The following is an 18,292-nucleotide window of genomic DNA, read 5'->3' on the forward strand; positions in this document are numbered from 1 at the left end:
TTCACCATCCATCCTCCTCATTACTCTCCATGTATACCGGTGGATCATCTTATGACGAAAGTAGGTGTTGGCTATTGCCAACCCCTTACCAGCACAGATGTCCACCAAAGCACTACCATTCCCATCTACTTCAGCTGGCACACCCCACTGACCAACCACTCCATCCACTCGTACATTCCCAACTTTGCCATTCATGTCTCCAATCAACAGCACTCTCTCGCTCCTCTCAAACTTGTCCATACATGCTTCTACTCTCGCCCAAAACTCATCTTTCACTCTTGCCACTCGATCCTCTGTTGGAGCATACACACATACAGTCGCCCATGCTTGTATACCTACTTTCATCCTCACCCATACAATCCTTGCACCCACTGTTCCATACTCTCTTATATTCTCCTTCCACTTCTTGCTTATCATCAGACATACTCCCTCTCTTGCCCTCTCATTCTCACTGACTCCCGCACATATACCTACACCGTATTCCCATTCTCTCATCCTTTCACCATCTCCATTTAGTTTCAGTCAATCCACATATATCCACTTTTGCATCCTCAAGCACCTGGACAATCTCTCTCTCTTTCACTTCATCATTCATTCCTCTCACATTCCACGTTCCTAACCTCAGAATGTCCTTTGTCCGTTCCTTAGTCGTCAACGTATGGTCTGTCCGGGTCCGAGGCGCTTTATTTGCTTTTTAGTTAGTTCTTTTTACGGGGTGGGGCACTAACCCACCACCAACCCTTTTAGTCGCCTCGTACGACAAGCAGGGATACTGGGGGAGTATTCTTGAAACCCCCCTACCCCCAGGGGGTAGGGAAAATGAGCTTAGAGGACAAGATTTAAATGCTGTATATAAAAAATTCTGTGAATTTTATGAAATTGGAGTCCAGAAGTACATCCCACAGCACAAAGAAGCAGATAAGAAAATACAGAAATGGTTCAATACAGAATGTAAAAAATCAAAAGAAAGAAGAGATTTGTTGTGGAATAGATACAGAAGACATAATAGTGAAAGGGCGTATAATAATTACAAACAGGCAAGAAACGATTTTACAAGAATAAGGAGGGAAGCCCAAAAACAGTTTGAGGAGGATATAATAAATAAAAGTAGTGATCAACCAAAGCTGTTTTACAGCTATATCAGAAGCAAAACCAAAGTAAAAGATATAATACAATCAATTACGGACGAGGGAATCACTTATACACAAGAGAAAGATATTTGTGAAGCACTAAATAAGAATTTCCAATTGGTTTTTACAGAAGAAAAAAATTTTGAGAGGGACTATGTGGAACATGCATGTCCACACATACTACCAGATAAACAAATAGCAGAAAAAGTAATACAGGAGGAGCTAAGTAGATTAGACAGAGGAAAAGCAAGTGGTCCTGATGAAATTTCATGTTGGGTACTACGAGAATGTGCAAAGGAGTTAAGTAAACCATTATTTTTAATTTTCAAGAAATCCTTGAGTCAAGGTAAACTACCTGATATTTGGAAGAAAGCAAATATTGTCCGCTTATTCAAGAAAGGAAATAGACAAAATCCACTCAACTACCGACCAGTATCACTGACCAGTGTTGTAAGCAAGGTATTAGAAAAGCTTATAAGAAAAGCTTGGGTAAATCATCTAGAAGAACACAGTATGATAACAGAAAGACAGTTTGGTTTCAGAAAAGGAAAATCATGTGTTACTAATCTGTTGAGCTACTATGACAAACTAACAAACACAATACAGGAAAGAGAAGGATGGGTGGACAGTATCTATTTAGATTTCAAGAAAGTTTTTGACACAGTACCACACCAAAGACTTTTATGGAAACTGTACCATCAAGGAGGAATTCGAGGCAAAATGTTTTGTTGGATGCAAGACTTTCTCATAAAAAGAGAAATGAGAACAGTACTAAGAGGAAACTACTCATCATGGAAAGAAGTGACTAGTGGAGTACCACAGGGTTCAGTGATGGCACCAATCATGTTTTTAGTGTATATAAATGATATAAACAGTAACACTGGAAATGAGAGCTATCTGAATATGTTTGCAGATGATGCAAAAATACAAAGGAGAATTACTAACACAGACTCTCGTAAAGAGCTACAAGAAGAATTAAATAAACTTCATGAATGGAGTAGTACATGGCAAATGGAATTCAATGTGGACAAATGTCATGTAATCAAGTTTGGTAAAAGTGGAAAAAGACCTGATTGGGATTATAAGTTAGGAAATAAAACCCTATACACATCAGAAACAGAGAAAGACCTAGGTGTGATTATCAATAACAGACTATCTCCGGCTGACCACATCAGCGAGAAGGTACGGAACATGTATACACTGCTTGCAAATATGAGAATAGCATTCACATACATAAATGAAGACATGCTAAGAAGGATAATAACATCATTCATTAGACCAACCCTGGAATATGCATCAATAGTCTGGAGTCCTCATCTCAAAAAGCATATAGACAAGATTGAAAAAGTTCAAAGGGCCGCTACAAGATGGATACCAAGCTTAAGGGACCTAAGCTACGAAGAAAGACTAAATAAACTGAATCTACCAACACTACAGGAGAGAAGGAAAAGAGGTGACATGATAATGCTATATAAGTGCATATCAGGAAAGGAGAAAATAGACATAAATGATTACTTAACATATGGAGAAGCATCAGCAAGAGGACACTGCAAAAAACTGCATAAGAAGAGAGGTGATAAAGACATAAGGAATTTCAGTTTCCCAAACAGAGCAATTGATCAATGGAATGCACTACCGAATGAAATAGTGTGTGCCAAAACAATTCACAAATTTAAGGATATGTACGATAAATATGGTCTAAGACACGGGACAATACGAGCTTGACTCATTCCTGTAAAGATACAATTAGGTAAGAACACACACACACACACACACACACACACACACACACACACCACTCAGCAAAAGCGATCATGCAATACTAAATTATAACTTCAGGATAGCATATGCCATGGTAAACAGCAATGACAGTTACAAAAAGAGCCTAAACTATAAAAAGGGAAATTATCAAGACCTAAAGAAGTATTTCTTAGAAGCTATCTATCTATCTATCTATCTATAGCCCGACGCCCTAATCCCGCAAAGGGTGGCCGCAGACAAAACGCCTCCAGGTCACTCTGTCACCCACCATTTGACTCCCCTCCCCCCAACTCACCCCCCCCTCCCTCATATACCTCTCAACTCCATCCCTCCACCTCATCCTCGGTCTACCCCTCCCTCTCCCTCCCTCCACCTCACCTACATACACCCTCTTAGTCAGTCTTTCATTCTCCATCCTTTCCACATGTCCAAACCACCTCAGTGTATTTCTCCTAATCTTTTCAACCACATCCACATTTACCCCACAACGTTCCTTCACTTCTTCATTCGTCAACCTGTCCCTCCACGTCACTCCACATGCTCCTCTCAAGTAACTCATTTCCACTGCTCTCACTCTTGACTTGTTCCCTTCTTGCAAGGTCCACGCCTTGCTTCCATACGTCAGGGTAGGGATCACAATACCATCATGCAGTGACTTCTTAACTTCCATACTCACCTCCCTATTTCTCATCACTGCTTTCAGTGTACCAACAACCTTCCTTCCCTGCTGTACCCTTTCATTTACTTCATCCCCCAAAGTTCCATCCTTACTCATCACACTACCCAAGTACTTGAATGCACTCACATTCTCCATATCCTCACCATCCAACCTCACTACACACTCTGTGACTTCATTCCTCTCAAACACCATAACTTTACTTTTGTTTACATTAACTTTCAGCTTCCTCCTCCTACACACTGTCCCAAATTCATTCACCAAACCTTGCAACTCCCATTCATCTTCACTCAACAATACTGTATCATCAGCAAACAGCAACACCGGAAGCTTCCAAATCTCACCCTCATTCATTAGGGCCACCCCCACATCCACTGCCCTACCTTGAACCTCCTTTACATACCCATCCATATATATATATTAAACAGCCATGGAGACATTACACACCCCTGTTTCAGTCCCACATTGAGATCAAAGAACTCACTCAGCTCACCATCCACTCGCACCGTAGCCCTAGCTCCCTCATACATACTCTTCACAGCACTCAACAATTTCCCCTCCACTCCATATATTCTTAATACCTTCCACATACCTTGCCTATCTATTCTGTCATAAGCTTTCTCCAAGTCCATGAAGGCAGCATACACTTTCCTTCCCTTCTCTAGATACTTCTCCACTAAACATCTTAGAACAAATATCTGGTCTACACACCCTTTTCCCTTCCTAAATCCCCCTTGTTCTTCTCCAACTAGCTCCTCTGTCATATGCCTAACCCTATCAATGAGTATTCTACCATATATTTTACCAGTCACACTAAGAAGGCAAATACCCCTATGGTTACCACATACTTCTCTCTCCCCTTTTCCTTTGTACAGAGGAACAATTATACCTGATTTCCAGTCCTCTGGAACCCTTCCCTCTTCCCAAGCCAATCTACACAACTTCCATATCCACTCCACAACAATCTCACCCCCATACCTAAGCATTTCACCACACACTCCATCAATTCCTGGGGCCTTTCCCAGCTTAATCTTCTTCATCGCTTCCACTACTTCCGACCTACTGATCTCTTCCTCCCTCCTCTCATCTCTTCTTCTCCCAGCCATTCCCCAACCACTTATACTCACACTGCTCTCACTCTCTACATTCAACAAATCCTCAAAGTGCTCCTTCCATCTCCTCACTTTCTCTCTCTTCTCCACCAACAATCTATTATTCCTATCCTTCACTCCCCTACTATTTCCCCTTTCACACTGCCTTACTTTCTTTATCTCCTTCCAAAACAATTTCTTACTCTCCCTCCATTTCACACTCAGATTCCTCCCAAACTCTTCATCCACTTTCTTCTTACTCTCCTTCACCAGTCTCTTAACCTCCCTTCTCCTGCTCACATATACCTCTCTCTTCTCTCTCTCATCTTCTCCCCTACCTCTACTCGCCAACCATTCACCATATGCCTTCTTCTTTTGTTCCACAGCTCGTTTCACCTCATCATTCCACCATGCTGTCCCTTGCACACCCTTGCATCTCCTCCTCACTCCACAAACCGCCTCACACGCTGCGCTTATCTCTTCCGTGAATATCTTACATACGTCTTCCACCCCTTCCATCTGCTCTAGCTCATACCTTCCCAATCTTTCTTCCACTATGCTCTTATACTCTGTCCTTTTCTCACTATCTTGCAATTTCTCCACTCTTCTCACAGGAGCTGCTTCCTCCTGTCTTCCCCTTCGCCTCCTCAACCACTTTCTTTGCAGCTCTACCTTGGCCATCACTAAGTGATGGTCCGAGACTCCATTCCCCCACCCTCTCCACACTCTTGCATCCAACACTTGTCTTCTCATTCGCTCATCCACACACACGTAGTCTATCATTGCCTTTCGTTCAACAAGTTCACCATCCATCCTCCTCATTACTCTCCATGTATACCGGTGGATCATCTTATGACGAAAGTAGGTGTTGGCTATTGCCAACCCCTTACCAGCACAGATGTCCACCAAAGCACTACCATTCCCATCTACTTCAGCTGGCACACCCCACTGACCAACCACTCCATCCACTCGTACATTCCCAACTTTGCCATTCATGTCTCCAATCAACAGCACTCTCTCACTCCTCTCAAACTTGTCCATACATGCTTCTACTCTCGCCCAAAACTCATCTTTCACTCTTGCCACTCGATCCTCTGTTGGAGCATACACACATACAGTCGCCCATGCTTGTATACCTACTTTCATCCTCACCCATACAATCCTTGCACCCACTGTTCCATACTCTCTTATATTCTCCTTCCACTTCTTGCTTATCATCAGACATACTCCCTCTCTTGCCCTCTCATTCTCACTGACTCCCGCACATATACCTACACCGTATTCCCATTCTCTCATCCTTTCACCATCTCCATTTAGTTTCAGTCAATCCACATATATCCACTTTTGCATCCTCAAGCACCTGGACAATCTCTCTCTCTTTCACTTCATCATTCATTCCTCTCACATTCCACGTTCCTAACCTCAGAATGTCCTTTGTCCGTTCCTTAGTCGTCAACGTATGGTCCGTCCGGGTCCGAGGCGCTTTATTTGCTTTTTTAGTTAGTTCTTTTTACGGGGTGGGGCACTAACCCACCACCAACCCTTTTAGTCGCCTCGTACGGCAAGCAGGGATACTGGGGGAGTATTCTTGAAACCCCCCTACCCCCAGGGGGTAGGGAAAATGAGCTTAGAGGACAAGATTTAAATGCTGTATATAAAAAATTATGTGAATTTTATGAAATAGGAGTCCAGAAGTACATCCCACAGCACAAAGAAGCAGATAAGAAAATACAGAAATGGTTCAATACAGAATGTAAAAAATCAAAAGAAAGAAGAGATTTGTTGTGGAATAGATACAGAAGACATAATAGTGAAAGGGCGTATAATAATTACAAACAGGCAAGAAACGATTATGCAAGAATAAGGAGGGAAGCCCAAAAACAGTTTGAGGAGGATATAATAAATAAAAGTAGTGATCAACCAAAGCTGTTTTACAGCTATATCAGAAGCAAAACCAAAGTAAAAGATATAATACAATCAATTACGGACGAGGGAATCACTTATACACAAGAGAAAGATATTTGTGAAGCACTAAATAAGAATTTCCAATTGGTTTTTACAGAAGAAAAAAATTTTGAGAGGGACTATGTGGAACATGCATGTCCACACATACTACCAGATAAACAAATAGCAGAAAAAGTAATACAAGAGGAGCTAAGTAGATTAGACAGAGGAAAAGCAAGTGGTCCTGATGAAATTTCATGTTGGGTACTACGAGAATGTGCAAAGGAGTTAAGTAAACCATTATTTTTAATTTTCAAGAAATCCTTGAGTCAAGGTAAACTACCTGATATTTGGAAGAAAGCAAATATTGTCCGCTTATTCAAGAAAGGAAATAGACAAAATCCACTCAACTACCGACCAGTATCACTGACCAGTGTTGTAAGCAAGGTATTAGAAAAGCTTATAAGAAAAGCTTGGGTAAATCATCTAGAAGAACACAGTATGATAACAGAAAGACAGTTTGGTTTCAGAAAAGGAAAATCATGTGTTACTAATCTGTTGAGCTACTATGACAAACTAACAAACACAATACAGGAAAGAGAAGGATGGGTGGACAGTATCTATTTAGATTTCAAGAAAGTTTTTGACACAGTACCACACCAAAGACTTTTATGGAAACTGTACCATCAAGGAGGAATTCGAGGCAAACTGTTTTGTTGGATGCAAGACTTTCTCATAAAAAGAGAAATGAGAACAGTACTAAGAGGAAACTACTCATCATGGAAAGAAGTGACTAGTGGAGTACCACAGGGTTCAGTGCTGGCACCAATCATGTTTTTAGTGTATATAAATGATATAAACAGTAACACTGGAAATGAGAGCTATCTGAATATGTTTGCAGATGATGCAAAAATACAAAGGAGAATTACTAACACAGACTCTCGTAAAGAGCTACAAGAAGAATTAAATAAACTTCATGAATGGAGTAGTACATGGCAAATGGAATTCAATGTGGACAAATGTCATGTAATCAAGTTTGGTAAAAGTGGAAAAAGACCTGATTGGGATTATAAGTTAGGAAATAAAACCCTATACACATCAGAAACAGAGAAAGACCTAGGTGTGATTATCAATAACAGACTATCTCCGGCTGACCACATCAGCGAGAAGGTACGGAACATGTATACACTGCTTGCAAATATGAGAATAGCATTCACATACATAAATGAAGACATGCTAAGAAGGATAATAACATCATTCATTAGACCAACCCTGGAATATGCATCAATAGTCTGGAGTCCTCATCTCAAAAAGCATATAGACAAGATTGAAAAAGTTCAAAGGGCCGCTACAAGATGGATACCAAGCTTAAGGGACCTAAGCTACGAAGAAAGACTAAATAAACTGAATCTACCAACACTACAGGAGAGAAGGAAAAGAGGTGACATGATAATGCTATATAAGTGCATATCAGGAAAGGAGAAAATAGACATAAATGATTACTTAACATATGGAGAAGCATCAGCAAGAGGACACTGCAAAAAACTGCATAAGAAGAGAGGTGATAAAGACATAAGGAATTTCAGTTTCCCAAACAGAGCAATTGATCAATGGAATGCACTACCGAATGAAATAGTGTGTGCCAAAACAATTCACAAATTTAAGGATATGTACGATAAATATGGTCTAAGACACGGGACAATACGAGCTTGACTCATTCCTGTAAAGATACAATTAGGTAAGAACACACACACACACACACACACACCACTCGGCAAAAGCGATCATGCAATACTAAATTATAACTTCAGGATAGCATATGCCATGGTAAACAGCAATGACAGTTACAAAAAGAGCCTAAACTATAAAAAGGGAAATTATCAAGACCTAAAGAAGTATTTCTTAGAAGCTATCTATCTATCTATCTATCTATAGCCCGACGCCCTAATCCCGCAAAGGGTGGCCGCAGACAAAACGCCTCCAGGTCACTCTGTCACCCACCATTTGACTCCCCTCCCCCCAACTCACCCCCCTCCCTCATATACCTCTCAACTCCATCCCTCCACCTCATCCTCGGTCTACCCCTCCCTCTCCCTCCCTCCACCTCACCTACATACACCCTCTTAGTCAGTCTTTCATTCTCCATCCTTTCCACATGTCCAAACCACCTCAGTGTATTTCTCCTAATCTTTTCAACCACATCCACATTTACCCCACAACGTTCCTTCACTTCTTCATTCGTCAACCTGTCCCTCCACGTCACTCCACATGCTCCTCTCAAGTAACTCATTTCCACTGCTCTCACTCTTGACTTGTTCCCTTCTTGCAAGGTCCACGCCTTGCTTCCATACGTCAGGGTAGGGATCACAATACCATCATGCAGTGACTTCTTAACTTCCATACTCACCTCCCTATTTCTCATCACTGCTTTCAGTGTACCAACAACCTTCCTTCCCTGCTGTACCCTTTCATTTACTTCATCCCCCAAAGTTCCATCCTTACTCATCACACTACCCAAGTACTTGAATGCACTCACATTCTCCATATCCTCACCATCCAACCTCACTACACACTCTGTGACTTCATTCCTCTCAAACACCATAACTTTACTTTTGTTTACATTAACTTTCAGCTTCCTCCTCCTACACACTGTCCCAAATTCATTCACCAAACCTTGCAACTCCCATTCATCTTCACTCAACAATACTGTATCATCAGCAAACAGCAACACCGGAAGCTTCCAAATCTCACCCTCATTCATTAGGGCCACCCCCACATCCACTGCCCTACCTTGAACCTCCTTTACAACCCCATCCATATATATATTAAACAGCCATGGAGACATTACACACCCCTGTTTCAGTCCCACATTGAGATCAAAGAACTCACTCAGCTCACCATCCACTCGCACCGTAGCCCTAGCTCCCTCATACATACTCTTCACAGCACTCAACAATTTCCCCTCCACTCCATATATTCTTAATACCTTCCACATACCTTGCCTATCTATTCTGTCATAAGCTTTCTCCAAGTCCATGAAGGCAGCATACACTTTCCTTCCCTTCTCTAGATACTTCTCCACTAAACATCTTAGAACAAATATCTGGTCTACACACCCTTTTCCCTTCCTAAATCCCCCTTGTTCTTCTCCAACTAGCTCCTCTGTCATATGCCTAACCCTATCAATGAGTATTCTACCATATATTTTACCAGTCACACTAAGAAGGCAAATACCCCTATGGTTACCACATACTTCTCTCTCCCCTTTTCCTTTGTACAGAGGAACAATTATACCTGATTTCCAGTCCTCTGGAACCCTTCCCTCTTCCCAAGCCAATCTACACAACTTCCATATCCACTCCACAACAATCTCACCCCCATACCTAAGCATTTCACCACACACTCCATCAATTCCTGGGGCCTTTCCCAGCTTAATCTTCTTCATCGCTTCCACTACTTCCGACCTACTGATCTCTTCCTCCCTCCTCTCATCTCTTCTTCTCCCAGCCATTCCCCAACCACTTATACTCACACTGCTCTCACTCTCTACATTCAACAAATCCTCAAAGTGCTCCTTCCATCTCCTCACTTTCTCTCTCTTCTCCACCAACAATCTATTATTCCTATCCTTCACTCCCCTACTATTTCCCCTTTCACACTGCCTTACTTTCTTTATCTCCTTCCAAAACAATTTCTTACTCTCCCTCCATTTCACACTCAGATTCCTCCCAAACTCTTCATCCACTTTCTTCTTACTCTCCTTCACCAGTCTCTTAACCTCCCTTCTCCTGCTCACATATACCTCTCTCTTCTCTCTCTCATCTTCTCCCCTAACTCTACTCGCCAACCATTCACCATATGCCTTCTTCTTTTGTTCCACAGCTCGTTTCACCTCATCATTCCACCATGCTGTCCCTTGCACACCCTTGCATCTCCTCCTCACTCCACAAACCGCCTCACACGCTGCGCTTATCTCTTCCGTGAATATCTTACATACGTCTTCCACCCCTTCCATCTGCTCTAGCTCATACCTTCCCAATCTTTCTTCCACTATGCTCTTATACTCTGTCCTTTTCTCACTATCTTGCAATTTCTCCACTCTTCTCACAGGAGCTGCTTCCTCCTGTCTTCCCCTTCGCCTCCTCAACCACTTTCTTTGCAGCTCTACCTTGGCCATCACTAAGTGATGGTCCGAGACTCCATTCCCCCACCCTCTCCACACTCTTGCATCCAACACTTGTCTTCTCATTCGCTCATCCACACACACGTTCAACAAGTTCACCATCCATCCTCCTCATTACTCTCCATGTATACCGGTGGATCATCTTATGACGAAAGTAGGTGTTGGCTATTGCCAACCCCTTACCAGCACAGATGTCCACCAAAGCACTACCATTCCCATCTACTTCAGCTGGCACACCCCACTGACCAACCACTCCATCCACTCGTACATTCCCAACTTTGCCATTCATGTCTCCAATCAACAGCACTCTCTCGCTCCTCTCAAACTTGTCCATACATGCTTCTACTCTCGCCCAAAACTCATCTTTCACTCTTGCCACTCGATCCTCTGTTGGAGCATACACACATACAGTCGCCCATGCTTGTATACCTACTTTCATCCTCACCCATACAATCCTTGCACCCACTGTTCCATACTCTCTTATATTCTCCTTCCACTTCTTGCTTATCATCAGACATACTCCCTCTCTTGCCCTCTCATTCTCACTGACTCCCGCACATATACCTACACCGTATTCCCATTCTCTCATCCTTTCACCATCTCCATTTAGTTTCAGTCAATCCACATATATCCACTTTTGCATCCTCAAGCACCTGGACAATCTCTCTCTCTTTCACTTCATCATTCATTCCTCTCACATTCCACGTTCCTAACCTCAGAATGTCCTTTGTCCGTTCCTTAGTCGTCAACGTATGGTCCGTCCGGGTCCGAGGCGCTTTATTTGCTTTTTTAGTTAGTTCTTTTTACGGGGTGGGGCACTAACCCACCACCAACCCTTTTAGTCGCCTCGTACGGCAAGCAGGGATACTGGGGGAGTATTCTTGAAACCCCCCTACCCCCAGGGGGTAGGGAAAATGAGCTTAGAGGACAAGATTTAAATGCTGTATATAAAAAATTCTGTGAATTTTATGAAATAGGAGTCCAGAAGTACATCCCACAGCACAAAGAAGCAGATAAGAAAATACAGAAATGGTTCAATACAGAATGTAAAAAATCAAAAGAAAGAAGAGATTTGTTGTGGAATAGATACAGAAGACATAATAGTGAAAGGGCGTATAATAATTACAAACAGGCAAGAAACGATTATGCAAGAATAAGGAGGGAAGCCCAAAAACAGTTTGAGGAGGATATATTAAATAAAAGTAGTGATCAACCAAAGCTGTTTTACAGCTATATCAGAAGCAAAACCAAAGTAAAAGATATAATACAATCAATTACGGACGAGGGAATCACTTATACACAAGAGAAAGATATTTGTGAAGCACTAAATAAGAATTTCCAATTGGTTTTTACAGAAGAAAAAAATTTTGAGAGGGACTATGTGGAACATGCATGTCCACACATACTACCAGATAAACAAATAGCAGAAAAAGTAATACAGGAGGAGCTAAGTAGATTAGACAGAGGAAAAGCAAGTGGTCCTGATGAAATTTCATGTTGGGTACTACGAGAATGTGCAAAGGAGTTAAGTAAACCATTATTTTTAATTTTCAAGAAATCCTTGAGTCAAGGTAAACTACCTGATATTTGGAAGAAAGCAAATATTGTCCGCTTATTCAAGAAAGGAAATAGACAAAATCCACTCAACTACCGACCAGTATCACTGACCAGTGTTGTAAGCAAGGTATTAGAAAAGCTTATAAGAAAAGCTTGGGTAAATCATCTAGAAGAACACAGTATGATAACAGAAAGACAGTTTGGTTTCAGAAAAGGAAAATCATGTGTTACTAATCTGTTGAGCTACTATGACAAACTAACAAACACAATACAGGAAAGAGAAGGATGGGTGGACAGTATCTATTTAGATTTCAAGAAAGTTTTTGACACAGTACCACACCAAAGACTTTTATGGAAACTGTACCATCAAGGAGGAATTCGAGGCAAACTGTTTTGTTGGATGCAAGACTTTCTCATAAAAAGAGAAATGAGAACAGTACTAAGAGGAAACTACTCATCATGGAAAGAAGTGACTAGTGGAGTACCACAGGGTTCAGTGCTGGCACCAATCATGTTTTTAGTGTATATAAATGATATAAACAGTAACACTGGAAATGAGAGCTATCTGAATATGTTTGCAGATGATGCAAAAATACAAAGGAGAATTACTAACACAGACTCTCGTAAAGAGCTACAAGAAGAATTAAATAAACTTCATGAATGGAGTAGTACATGGCAAATGGAATTCAATGTGGACAAATGTCATGTAATCAAGTTTGGTAAAAGTGGAAAAAGACCTGATTGGGATTATAAGTTAGGAAATAAAACCCTATACACATCAGAAACAGAGAAAGACCTAGGTGTGATTATCAATAACAGACTATCTCCGGCTGACCACATCAGCGAGAAGGTACGGAACATGTATACACTGCTTGCAAATATGAGAATAGCATTCACATACATAAATGAAGACATGCTAAGAAGGATAATAACATCATTCATTAGACCAACCCTGGAATATGCATCAATAGTCTGGAGTCCTCATCTCAAAAAGCATATAGACAAGATTGAAAAAGTTCAAAGGGCCGCTACAAGATGGATACCAAGCTTAAGGGACCTAAGCTACGAAGAAAGACTAAATAAACTGAATCTACCAACACTACAGGAGAGAAGGAAAAGAGGTGACATGATAATGCTATATAAGTGCATATCAGGAAAGGAGAAAATAGACATAAATGATTACTTAACATATGGAGAAGCATCAGCAAGAGGACACTGCAAAAAACTGCATAAGAAGAGAGGTGATAAAGACATAAGGAATTTCAGTTTCCCAAACAGAGCAATTGATCAATGGAATGCACTACCGAATGAAATAGTGTGTGCCAAAACAATTCACAAATTTAAGGATATGTACGATAAATATGGTCTAAGACACGGGACAATACGAGCTTGACTCATTCCTGTAAAGATACAATTAGGTAAGAACACACACACACACACACACACACACACACACACACACACACACCACTCGGCAAAAGCGATCATGCAATACTAAATTATAACTTCAGGATAGCATATGCCATAGTAAACAGCAATGACAGTTACAAAAAGAGCCTAAACTATAAAAAGGGAAATTATCAAGACCTAAAGAAGTATTTCTTAGAAGCTATCTATCTATCTATCTATAGCCCGACGCCCTAATCCCGCAAAGGGTGGCCGCAGACAAAACGCCTCCAGGTCACTCTGTCACCCACCATTTGACTCCCCTCCCCCCAACTCACCCCCCCCTCCCTCATATACCTCTCAACTCCATCCCTCCACCTCATCCTCGGTCTACCCCTCCCTCTCCCTCCCTCCACCTCACCTACATACACCCTCTTAGTCAGTCTTTCATTCTCCATCCTCTCCACATGTCCAAACCACCTCAGTGTATTTCTCCTAATCTTTTCAACCACATCCACATTTACCCCACAACGTTCCTTCACTTCTTCATTCGTCAACCTGTCCCTCCACGTCACTCCACATGCTCCTCTCAAGTAACTCATTTCCACTGCTCTCACTCTTGACTTGTTCCCTTCTTGCAAGGTCCACGCCTCGCTTCCATACGTCAGGGTAGGGATCACAATACCATCATGCAGTGACTTCTTAACTTCCATACTCACCTCCCTATTTCTCATCACTGCTTTCAGTGTACCAACAACCTTCCTTCCCTGCTGTACCCTTTCATTTACTTCATCCCCCAAAGTTCCATCCTTACTCATCACACTACCCAAGTACTTGAATGCACTCACATTCTCCATATCCTCACCATCCAACCTCACTACACACTCTGTGACTTCATTCCTCTCAAACACCATAACTTTACTTTTGTTTACATTAACTTTCAGCTTCCTCCTCCTACACACTGTCCCAAATTCATTCACCAAACCTTGCAACTCCCATTCATCTTCACTCAACAATACTGTATCATCAGCAAACAGCAACACCGGAAGCTTCCAAATCTCACCCTCATTCATTAGGGCCACCCCCACATCCACTGCCCTACCTTGAACCTCCTTTACATACCCATCCATATATATATTAAACAGCCATGGAGACATTACACACCCCTGTTTCAGTCCCACATTGAGATCAAAGAACTCACTCAGCTCACCATCCACTCGCACCGTAGCCCTAGCTCCCTCATACATACTCTTCACAGCACTCAACAATTTCCCCTCCACTCCATATATTCTTAATACCTTCCACATACCTTGCCTATCTATTCTGTCATAAGCTTTCTCCAAGTCCATGAAGGCAGCATACACTTTCCTTCCCTTCTCTAGATACTTCTCCACTAAACATCTTAGAACAAATATCTGGTCTACACACCCTTTTCCCTTCCTAAATCCCCCTTGTTCTTCTCCAACTAGCTCCTCTGTCATATGCCTAACCCTATCAATGAGTATTCTACCATATATTTTACCAGTCACACTAAGAAGGCAAATACCCCTATGGTTACCACATACTTCTCTCTCCCCTTTTCCTTTGTACAGAGGAACAATTATACCTGATTTCCAGTCCTCTGGAACCCTTCCCTCTTCCCAAGCCAATCTACACAACTTCCATATCCACTCCACAACAATCTCACCCCCATACCTAAGCATTTCACCACACACTCCATCAATTCCTGGGGCCTTTCCCAGCTTAATCTTCTTCATCGCTTCCACTACTTCCGACCTACTGATCTCTTCCTCCCTCCTCTCATCTCTTCTTCTCCCAGCCATTCCCCAACCACTTATACTCACACTGCTCTCACTCTCTACATTCAACAAATCCTCAAAGTGCTCCTTCCATCTCCTCACTTTCTCTCTCTTCTCCACCAACAATCTATTATTCCTATCCTTCACTCCCCTACTATTTCCCCTTTCACACTGCCTTACTTTCTTTATCTCCTTCCAAAACAATTTCTTACTCTCCCTCCATTTCACACTCAGATTCCTCCCAAACTCTTCATCCACTTTCTTCTTACTCTCCTTCACCAGTCTCTTAACCTCCCTTCTCCTGCTCACATATACCTCTCTCTTCTCTCTCTCATCTTCTCCCCTACCTCTACTCGCCAACCATTCACCATATGCCTTCTTCTTTTGTTCCACAGCTCGTTTCACCTCATCATTCCACCATGCTGTCCCTTGCACACCCTTGCATCTCCTCCTCACTCCACAAACCGCCTCACACGCTGCGCTTATCTCTTCCGTGAATATCTTACATACGTCTTCCACCCCTTCCATCTGCTCTAGCTCATACCTTCCCAATCTTTCTTCCACTATGCTCTTATACTCTGTCCTTTTCTCACTATCTTGCAATTTCTCCACTCTTCTCACAGGAGCTGCTTCCTCCTGTCTTCCCCTTGCCTCCTCAACCACTTTCTTTGCAGCTCTACCTTGGCCATCACTAAGTGATGGTCCGAGACTCCATTCCCCCACCCTCTCCACACTCTTGCATCCAACACTTGTCTTCTCATTCGCTCATCCACACACACGTAGTCTATCATTGCCTTTCGTTCAACAAGTTCACCATCCATCCTCCTCATTACTCTCCATGTATACCGGTGGATCATCTTATGACGAAAGTAGGTGTTGGCTATTGCCAACCCCTTACCAGCACAGATGTCCACCAAAGCACTACCATTCCCATCTACTTCAGCTGGCACACCCCACTGACCAACCACTCCATCCACTCGTACATTCCCAACTTTGCCATTCATGTCTCCAATCAACAGCACTCTCTCGCTCCTCTCAAACTTGTCCATACATGCTTCTACTCTCGCCCAAAACTCATCTTTCACTCTTGCCACTCGATCCTCTGTTGGAGCATACACACATACAGTCGCCCATGCTTGTATACCTACTTTCATCCTCACCCATACAATCCTTGCACCCACTGTTCCATACTCTCTTATATTCTCCTTCCACTTCTTGCTTATCATCAGACATACTCCCTCTCTTGCCCTCTCATTCTCACTGACTCCCGCACATATACCTACACCGTATTCCCATTCTCTCATCCTTTCACCATCTCCATTTAGTTTCAGTCAATCCACATATATCCACTTTTGCATCCTCAAGCACCTGGACAATCTCTCTCTCTTTCACTTCATCATTCATTCCTCTCACATTCCACGTTCCTAACCTCAGAATGTCCTTTGTCCGTTCCTTAGTCGTCAACGTATGGTCCGTCCGGGTCCGAGGCGCTTTATTTGCTTTTTTAGTTATTTCTTTTACGGGGTGGGGCACTAACCCACCACCAACCCTTTTAGTAGCCTCGTACGACAAGCAGGGATACTGGGGGAGTATTCTTGAAACCCCCCTACCCCCAGGGGGTAGGGAAAATGAGCTTAGAGGACAAGATTTAAATGCTGTATATAAAAAATTCTGTGAATTTTATGAAATAGGAGTCCAGAAGTACATCCCACAGCACAAAGAAGCAGATAAGAAAATACAGAAATGGTTCAATACAGAATGTAAAAAATCAAAAGAAAGAAGAGATTTGTTGTGGAATAGATACAGAAGACATAATAGTGAAAGGGCGTATAATAATTACAAACAGGCAAGAAACGATTATACAAGAATAAGGAGGAAGCCCAAAAACAGTTTGAGGAGGATATAATAAATAAAAGTAGTGATCAACCAAAGCTGTTTTACAGCTATATCAGAAGCAAAACCAAAGTAAAAGATATAATACAATCAATTACGGACGAGGGAATCACTTATACACAAGAGAAAGATATTTGTGAAGCACTAAATAAGAATTTCCAATTGGTTTTTACAGAAAAAAAAATTTTGAGAGGGACTATGTGGAACATGCATGTCCACACATACTACCAGATAAACAAATAGCAGAAAAAGTAATACAGGAGGAGCTAAGTAGATTAGACAGAGGAAAAGCAAGTGGTCCTGATGAAATTTCATGTTGGGTACTACGAGAATGTGCAAAGGAGTTAAGTAAACCATTATTTTTAATTTTCAAGAAATCCTTGAGTCAAGGTAAACTACCTGATATTTGGAAGAAAGCAAATATTGTCCGCTTATTCAAGAAAGGAAATAGACAAAATCCACTCAACTACCGACCAGTATCACTGACCAGTGTTGTAAGCAAGGTATTAGAAAAGCTTATAAGAAAAGCTTGGGTAAATCATCTAGAAGAACACAGTATGATAACAGAAAGACAGTTTGGTTTCAGAAAAGGAAAATCATGTGTTACTAATCTGTTGAGCTACTATGACAAACTAACAAACACAATACAGGAAAGAGAAGGATGGGTGGACAGTATCTATTTAGATTTCAAGAAAGTTTTTGACAGTACCACACCAAAGACTTTTATGGAAACTGTACCATCAAGGAGGAATTCGAGGCAAACTGTTTTGTTGGATGCAAGACTTTCTCATAAAAAGAGAAATGAGAACAGTACTAAGAGGAAACTACTCATCATGGAAAGAAGTGACTAGTGGAGTACCACAGGGTTCAGT

This window comes from Coenobita brevimanus, chromosome 50 (assembly GCF_032717465.1).
Source record: "Coenobita brevimanus isolate Jiangsu-jjx chromosome 50, ASM3271746v2, whole genome shotgun sequence".
NCBI classification, from domain to species: Eukaryota; Metazoa; Arthropoda; class Malacostraca; order Decapoda; family Coenobitidae; genus Coenobita; species Coenobita brevimanus.